The 8,662-nt window shown below is 39.4% G+C and overlaps 1 long non-coding RNA gene across 1 annotated transcript in view; it reads left to right on the top strand.

Annotated features, from left to right (window-relative positions):
• Positions 1-3,993: 3,993 nt before the first annotated feature.
• Positions 3,994-8,662, top strand: part of LOC310722919 — a 31,257-nt gene continuing 26,588 nt past the window's right edge. Inside the window, exon 1 of the long non-coding RNA XR_014532541.1 lies at positions 3,994-4,169. This is a non-coding gene — a long non-coding RNA (uncharacterized lncRNA). The remainder of the gene's footprint in view (positions 4,170-8,662) is intronic.

The raw sequence follows: 8,662 nt of genomic DNA, 5'->3' as shown, positions 1-8,662 counted from the left end.
GTCCAGTTGTTTTATACTTTTAAAATCATTCTATAGTGTCTATTAAAAGTGTGTAAAAGTGTGTGTGGGACCTGTCACCAAGATGTTTGCAGATTCTGTAGATAATATAAGTTGGATCTCATAGAAGCTTGATCAGATTGAGATCTGACATGTTCCTCAGACCGTTCCTGAACATCGTGATGCATTACAGATCTGCCAGGAACTTCGTCCTGCTGAAAAAGGAAACTCAGATTGAGGAACATCGTTACCATGAACAGGGTGTGTAAGAATGTTTAAGTCGGTGGTACGTAACATCCATGTGAACACCAGGACCCAAGGATTTGAGCAGACTCGGAGCATCACACTGCATCCACCTACCGGCTCATCTTCTTCCCACAGGGCATTCAGGTGCTATCTCTTCCCCAGGTAAGCCATGCCCACACACCTGAACATCAACATGACAAAAAAAATGGTTATTCATCAGACCAGGCCACCTGGATCGGCTCTGAGCCCTTTCCTGTTTGCAGTGGTGATGGACAGGTTGAAGGAGGAGGTCAGACAGGAGTCTCCCTGGACTATGATGTTTGCGGATGATATTGTGATTTGTGGTGAGAGTAGTGAGCAGGTTGAGAAGAGCCTGGAGAGGTGGAGGTATGCGCTGGAGAGAAGGGGAATGAAAGTCAGTAGGAGTAATACAGAGTACATGTGTGTGAATGAGAGGGAGGGCAGTGGAGGGGTGCGGCTGCAGGGAGAAGGTGGAGGAGTTCAGGTACCTGGGGTCAACAGTGCATGGAGAGTGTGTTAGAGAAGTGAAGAAAAGTGTGCAGGCAGGGTGGAGTGGGTGGAGAAGAGTGATAGCAGGAGTGATTTGTGTATATGTAAGAGGAAAGGGAAAGTTTATAGGACTGTGGTGAGACCTGAGATGTTGTATGGATTAGAGACAGTGGCATTGAGTAAAAGGCAGGAGGTGGAGCTGGAGGTAGATGTTAAGATGTTCATTGGGAGTGACGACAATGGACAGGATTAGAAATGAGTTTATTAGAGGGACAGTGCATGTAGGACGTTTTGGAGACAAGGTGAGGGAGGTGTGATTGAGATGGTTTGGACATGTGCAGAGGAGGGACATGAGTTATATTGGTAGAAGAATGCTGAGGATGGAGCCACCATGAAGGAGGAAAAGAGGAAGGCCAAGGAGGAGGTTTATGGATGTGGTGAGGGAAGACATTCAGGTAGTTGGTGTGAACGAGGCAGATGTAGAGGACAGGGTGGTGTGGAGACAGATGATCCGCTGTGGCGACCCCTAATGGGAGCAGCCGAAAGAAGAAGAAGAAGATCAGACCAGGCCACCTTCTTCCACTGATCCACTTCTGATGCTCACATGTCCATTAAAGGAGCTTTGGTTAGTGTACAGGGGTCAGCACATGTTCTCTGCAGTGTTGCAGGATCTTTGACTGTATTTTTAGTCCATTGTTTATCCATCCTTGGAGAACTTTTGATAAGTACTAACCACACAAGAAAAACTACACAAACCTTTGATCCAGGAGTCTAGACATCACACTTTTCTCCATTATGCTCAGATATCTGTTGTGCTTCAAACAAGTTCTTTTTTTTTTATACATTATTTTTGTTTTCACTGCAGTCCATACAGAGCATTTGAATGGTGCTATAATGGATTCTGACATACAGGGGGCGCTCTTGTTTCACACACGTTTCTATCCAGCACTAGTATTAAAGTATACATTTTGAAATGATCGTCAAGTTTGACCAGGTAGAGATTTTTTAATTCGTTTTATATATTCGTACTTTGTTTGGACAAAGTGAAGTCTGTTTAGTGTTCGGTTGAAGTTATTTCATTAGAAACAAATCAACACATTAAATCATTTGTTATTTTTTATTAAATCAAATAAAAAAATAAAATGTATTTTGTGTGTGTGTGTGTGTGTGTGTGTGTGTGTGTGTGTGTGTGTGTGTGTGTGGGTATGACTGCACTTACAAGGATTTTGTTTTGATGACAGAAGCTTCCAGCTGCACATTTTTTTTTACTGAAAATAAATAAAATAAATAAAAAAGTGGTATTGCACATTTTTATTTGAAAAAATATTAATAAATAAAAAGCATTATTGCAAAAAATAAAATAATCATAAAAAAATAAAAAAATAATGGTATTGCACATATTTAATTTTAATTGTACAATAGGGAAAGCATTTAACTGTTATAGTAAATAAACAAAGATTTGTTTGGGGGAAAAATCTACTGCAAGTAACAGGGCTGTAAATGGTTGACGTTCTCCCTACGTCACTCCCACTTTATCACTTTTTATTCCCTTTTTATGAGTAGGAGCGTGAAAGCCAAACTGATCCAATGCTTAATTGATCCATTGGATCTTTTGCTTAACGATCGCTTCATTGTCGTGATGCTGACACGATCCATAATCAGTAAATTGCAGTCTGTATAACTTTTACACCACTAGGTGGAGCCCTGTGACCGCTGGTAACACACTAAACGATTATTTTTCGTTAACGAATCAGTGTTCCTGATCACTTCCGGGACTCATACCCGCCCCGCACCCTGTAAATCACGTGACTACTGAAGTGTTCGTGAGGGAGCATGTGATTCGTTAATTAGACCTATCGAGCGGGACTTGGTGCTGAATGAACCAATCAGTGATCAGTGAGCGGTCAAGTGGGCGGAGCTAAGATATTGAGCGAATGGAGCGCGTGCAGTCCCAATTAAGTCCCAGAATCCGAATTAATTTTCGGTATATAAATAAATATAAAAATATAAATAAATAAATTGATGATGACTCTACACAATAAGCACCACAAAGAACTGGAAGCTGCAAATGTAAGTCGCGCTCTTTGTTTGTTTGTAACGCAGTATTTAACAAAATATAATATTTCTTTTTATAAATATATAATTTTTATATTTTATAAAAAAGATTTTTGATACATTGGTTAAATTTCACAAACTGAATTGTCGAACAAAATGCACTAAACATGAATCAAGATTTGCTGAGTCACTGGTAAGAGATGCACGTGTCATTCATTTCCCCATCTTTTTTAACAAGGAAGAAAGAGTGAGACTTTTTTTTATAATGTCATCCTCAAAAATTCAGTAGTTCATCTCTCGGCTCTCTCTTCTATTCCGAGTCGTTCGTTCTTTTGTCACGTGACTCCTATAGACGCTATGCAGTGCATTACACAGGATACTGAATTGAGTAGATCATCCCATGTGTCCTCTGGTTCTCATTCTTTTGTCACGTGACTCCCATATACGCAGTTCTAAAGACGTATATTATTGATTGGAACGATCGTCAAAGTTGACGTATGTGGACGTGTTGGGGATCTGCTCACTGAACATCTAACATTTATGATCAAAGGAACGAAATGACTCAAAAATCGATTTGTTCGTTTTGATGAAGGAGATTCAAAGACGCTAAAATGAACCGATCTTCTGATCACTACTGCGTATCGCACGTTTATATTGAGAAATACCTCTGGATGGGGTAATTTGGCTTCCTGTGAGTCGCAGTAAAAGTAGCCAATCAGGGGTGTTTCTGAGCTTGTGTATGTAGAAGAGGGTAGATGGTGCTTCCATTTGTGTATTTTGTTGGCTGGTTTAAAGGCAGTTGATTTGCTTTAACCCAGGAGTCATGTGATCATCAGCTTAGTAAGCAACGATATATTTTACAAACTAAATAAAGCTAAACGTCAAGGCGAGTTTATTTCACAACAAACATTGTAAACGCTTGTAAGACATTCTCCTGGAGAAAAGACATTTCTCCATCTCATGGTAACAATATGGCTGTAAGGAACTCCGAAAATGAGTGTGTGTGTTTGTGTTATTTAAGGACATTAATGCAGCTCTGTCTGGCTTTTCCCCCTCACGGTTCGAAGCTCTTTCATCTTCATGGGGCTCGACAAAGCAGTGTCTTCTGCCACATTAGTTTGTGTTTGGTGGCGAATGCTCCTGGAGATGTTTTTTTTTTAAATGAGGGAAAGCAGACGGAAACAGCGAAAGGGGAAGTCGCTTATCGGCGCTGACAGACGGAGAGCCAAATGGGGAAATATGTCATCCCTTCCCAGCAGCCGTCCTCACACTCCTCGTGCTGCTGTTCGGGCAATAATCGTTTAGAACTGTATTCCAATAGACAGTTTCAAAAACATCTTCTCAAAAACATCCTGCCGTAGGTAAGCGTCATGTTCCTCGTGTTTAGTTTTCTTCTTTTTTTTTTTCTTTGTGGGATTTATATTTATATCTTGGTGCACTTTTATTGATTCGTATATTTCCCAAAATATCTGTTTCGAAATGAGGTAAAAAAAAAAACCCCAATAATAATATTAATATAATTATTATTATAATTTAACTACAAACAAATAATTGCTGATGTCCGTTTTATTATTATTTTATCGCATTTAATACAATTTATTAACCCTTTCACTTTAACTCAAAACAAAACATACTTTATTGAATTATATTCTAGAAAAATATAATATGTAAATCACTTCCAAACTTTATTAATTAATTACTTAATAACAAAAAAAATAATAATTAATATCGTTATTTAATAAATAATTATACATGTAAATATATTCAAAAACTAACACAAATATAAATATACAATATAAATAATCTGTATGTCACTTTCAATCGTTATGCATAAAAATTGTCCTAGACCGTAAAAATGTAAAATATATGAATTATATTTTATATATTTATATATTTTACCTTTTCATCACACAATATTCCGAATCTGTGTAACTGTTGTGCGGTCAGAAACAAACTTTTCGGGAAAAATGAAATAAGTTTTGCACTTAATTTTTTGGTGAATTTTTTTGTATTTATTATTTAAATTTTGTATTATTGTTATGATTTAAGGTATGCTGTTTCAGCGTTTTTTTCACTCGCGATATGATGCAATTTGGAGTAAAAAAAAAAAAAAAAGAAATTTGCGTAAAAAACGTTTGTGTGAAAGTTTCATTAATTTGTTTAAAAAATAAATACAGCAGAAAAACACGGCTTAATAACTTTCACAAGACCGAGCGTCTAAAAGTATTCGGACACTCAGCATTTCCACTTGTGTTCTTCTTCCCCAAAATGTTCCCACAAAGCCCGAGGCACACAGCTGTAGAGTCTTTAGATGCAAAAGCATGTAATCTTTCGTTTTTCCGAGTCGAACTTGGAGATGACACACAGAAATCCAGCTCCACGAAGATCTGCATTCCATGGGTTGGATGTGTGTAGAAGATCTTGAGTGGTGTATCTGCTATAGAGCTCAAACCCTATTGAACACCTTTGGAATAATTTGGAACGCCACTAACGCCTTTGAGGGTGAATGAGATCCAACAAATCTCATACAAAATCTAGCGGAACGTCTTCCCAGGAGAGTGGATCTTATTATGAGAGCAAATTGAGACTCAATGTGGAATGAGATGTTCAAAAAGAAGCACAAATATGAAAATGTTTCTATTAAAAGATGTACCTTAAAAGGATAATTAGGAAGAACATTATGGAGGTTTTGAGTAGATGGAAATAAATGTAGGTCATTGAGAAAGGATGCAGAAGAGAGGAAGAGGTGGGAGAAGAGTAACGTCTGTTCTTGGTCTGAAAGAACTGATTCCTGAGATATTTACATACGAGATGTAAAAAAAGAAAGAAAGAAAGAGAGAGAGGGGTGATGGGTGATGAGATAAAGTGAAAAAAGGAGCAAGGCTGTGAGGCTGTTGTGTTCCAGCTCAAGCTGCCACTGAAACCTGTGAGGGATGTGGTGATAATGAGTGCGTTTTCTTGCAAGAGAAGTGACGATTGGAAGATATTTTGCTTTGCATATACAAGGTCATGACCTTTTAATTGATTGTATCAAACTTCATTATGAAACATCTGTACATCTTAACATCTGTACCAACACTGGAACCTCCACCATATAACTTTATATCACATACGAGGTGGTATCAAAAACCTTCGAGACTAATGGTGTAACTGGTGGTGTTCTGACTCACGTGCGTTACCACGTCTGCGATTTCATCACGGTTAGAACAAAGAACAAACGTGAAATTCTGCGTGCAACTGGGCAAATACGCCACGAAGATGTTTGAGGTGTTTTGAGCAGCACAGCGACGAGAGATCAGACCTTCAACAAGTTCACCGTCGAAGACATTAGGCAACTTGTGCATGATGATCATCGGAATATGATCCACTGGATCTCACTTAAAGATAAAGATCCGGGATAGAGATTGATTGTATTGCTGTGCATGGGGATTATTTTGAAGGTGTTAGTGAGCAAACGTATATAAATTAAGTACTTTATTGTAAATAGAGCGAGTCTCAACACATTTTGAAATCCACCTCATATGACCACACTAGCAACTATTTTGGTCCTTCTTTCCTTCTTGTTGTTCAGATTTGATAAGAACAGGCAGATGATGGCCATCCATGTGTTTTGTTTAATAAATGACCTGCTCAGTACGAGATGTTCAGAAGTTGCGATAGAAACTCAAATCATTTATTTCTTTTATTTATTCAATTACTGCTTTTTTTTTTCCCCCCGCTGCACGTTTACGTCCCAACAGCTGCTCGGTGATTGAGCGCCAGTCTGACCTTGCAATCAGCGTATTCTCTTCTAGATGTTTCCTGCGAAAAATCGCATGTCTTTGCAGCCTGGAAACAAAGTTGCCGCTCCGCATGTCTGCTCATTGGTGACTAATAAAAAAATTAATCACTTTTGCAAAAGTATTTCTTTCTAACACACGTCAAACCTGGGATCCTGAAACAGTAAGATGGCAAAGCTTGTGGAAGGCCACCAGGGCCAAAAAGGCTTTCTCTGCCTAACATATATCAGAATTGCTGACTTACTTTTTAATATATTTTTTCAATAAATAGGTATTAACTTATTCACAATAGTCTAATCTCTTTATTTTATAGCGTTAGAGTTTCTATCCAATCAGATTTCACCGACTACATCACGTGTTGGAATAGTGTGTATATATAGTGTACATCTGTAACATTCTTTGTTAAATGTGAGATTCTGAGTGCTTGAGTGAAGCCTAAATTAAGACAAAGGTGCACAGGCAGACGGAAATAACCGCTGCTGACAATACAGCTGGTCTACAAACACGTGCACGTGTGAACGATCCGCCGTGAACGATCTCGGCTCCAGAAGGAGCCGCGCAATAGCAAAAACCCGGAGGAGAAATATCCGGCTCACAGAGGAAGTGCTGATCGCATAGTCAGCCGAGGTGAGAGGCCCGATCTTCAGCTTTAATTGAAATGCCCCAAAAAAAAGGAGATCTGTTATACATATGTGGAAATGACGGGTACATTTCTCCTCGCAGTCTCCGGTTTCACCTGAGAGGCTTTGGGTGTAGCACAAAATGATTCCGGATGAGCTGAGGCAGGCTTTAATCCCACAGCCTGGTCCCTGAGCTGGGAGATTAGATTCAACAGTTTGAAAGAATTATTCCAGAGTAGCTATGCAGAGAATAAAAATGTCAGCCCCCGAGTGTTAATAGAGAGAACTGTTTTTCTCCCACAGGCCGGTTTTTAATGCCAGAATCATCAAATGACTGCCTCATGAGTCCGAAGGTGTTTACTCCGGCCATCAGATACAGTCAGATTTCCTGAAATGATGATATATCTTATCAAGACGTGTACTGAGACGTGTAACTACATTTAGCTGTGTGTCTGTGTGTTTGTGCTTCTGGTCAATGATTGAGATTAGGGTGAGACAGGATCAGATAGTGTGAGATGATAGTGAGACAGGATAATCCAGGTTTAGACAGAGGGCGATCAGGGTGAGACAGGATACGATCAGGGTGAAAGGGGTGAGATTAGTGTGAAAGTATGAGAGAGGGGTGAGATCAGGTTTAGACAGTAAGACATGATGAGACAGTCTGAGATCAGAGTGAGACTGGATGAGACAGTTTCACATATTGTGAAACAGGTGAGACATTGTGAGGCCAGGATGAAAAACACTGACTTAAAACCCACATCTCACGTCAAAGTGAAACCAGGTTAAGAGAAGCTGAGATCAGGGTGAGACAGGGTGAGATCAGGGTGAAAGAGAGTGAGAGGGCAAGACAGGGATAAAACAGTGTGTGGCAGGGTGAGATCAGGGTGTGTATGTGTTTGTACAGTACATACTTATGTATATATGTGTGTGTGTGTGTGTGTGTGTGTGTGTGTGTGTGTGTGTGTGTGTGTATTAAATGTTAATAATTATTTGATCAGAGAACATGTTTAGAGCAGCAGCAGGTCAGATCGGATGTTGACTAAAAAAAAATAAGTGTTCACGTGGCAGTGGCCTGTAACTCGTCTTCGACACTTTGTGACACGCACCATTAATAACCCTGTGTATAAACTCAACCTGTGTGTGTGTGTGCATACTTTATGCATGCCTTTATTTCTTGCTTAAGCTGATATTTCTCCTCCTGTGCTCTGAGGAGCTCTACGTCTCCTTATCGATCCTCATTAAAACAGAAGGAGCGTGTTAATAGACTTGCCTGCGATTCTCTCTGCTGTAAAGTTTCCTTCCTGGCTCCATTCGGCTCTCATAGGCTCCTCACTAGTCAATTTGATTGTTATTCCATCCATGTAAATCTGAGTGGCCTGCTTTGAGCTATCAGTTCAGACAAGAACCACAGATGGCTGGAAAAGTCGGGTAATTTTGACCCTACGGCATCCGTAT

The sequence above is a fragment of the Silurus aristotelis genome (genome assembly GCF_946808225.1).
Source record: "Silurus aristotelis genome assembly, chromosome: 29".
Lineage (NCBI taxonomy): Eukaryota > Metazoa > Chordata > Actinopteri > Siluriformes > Siluridae > Silurus > Silurus aristotelis.
Note: the sequence above shows the minus strand (reverse complement) of the source record. Positions and strands in the feature narration are given on the sequence as shown.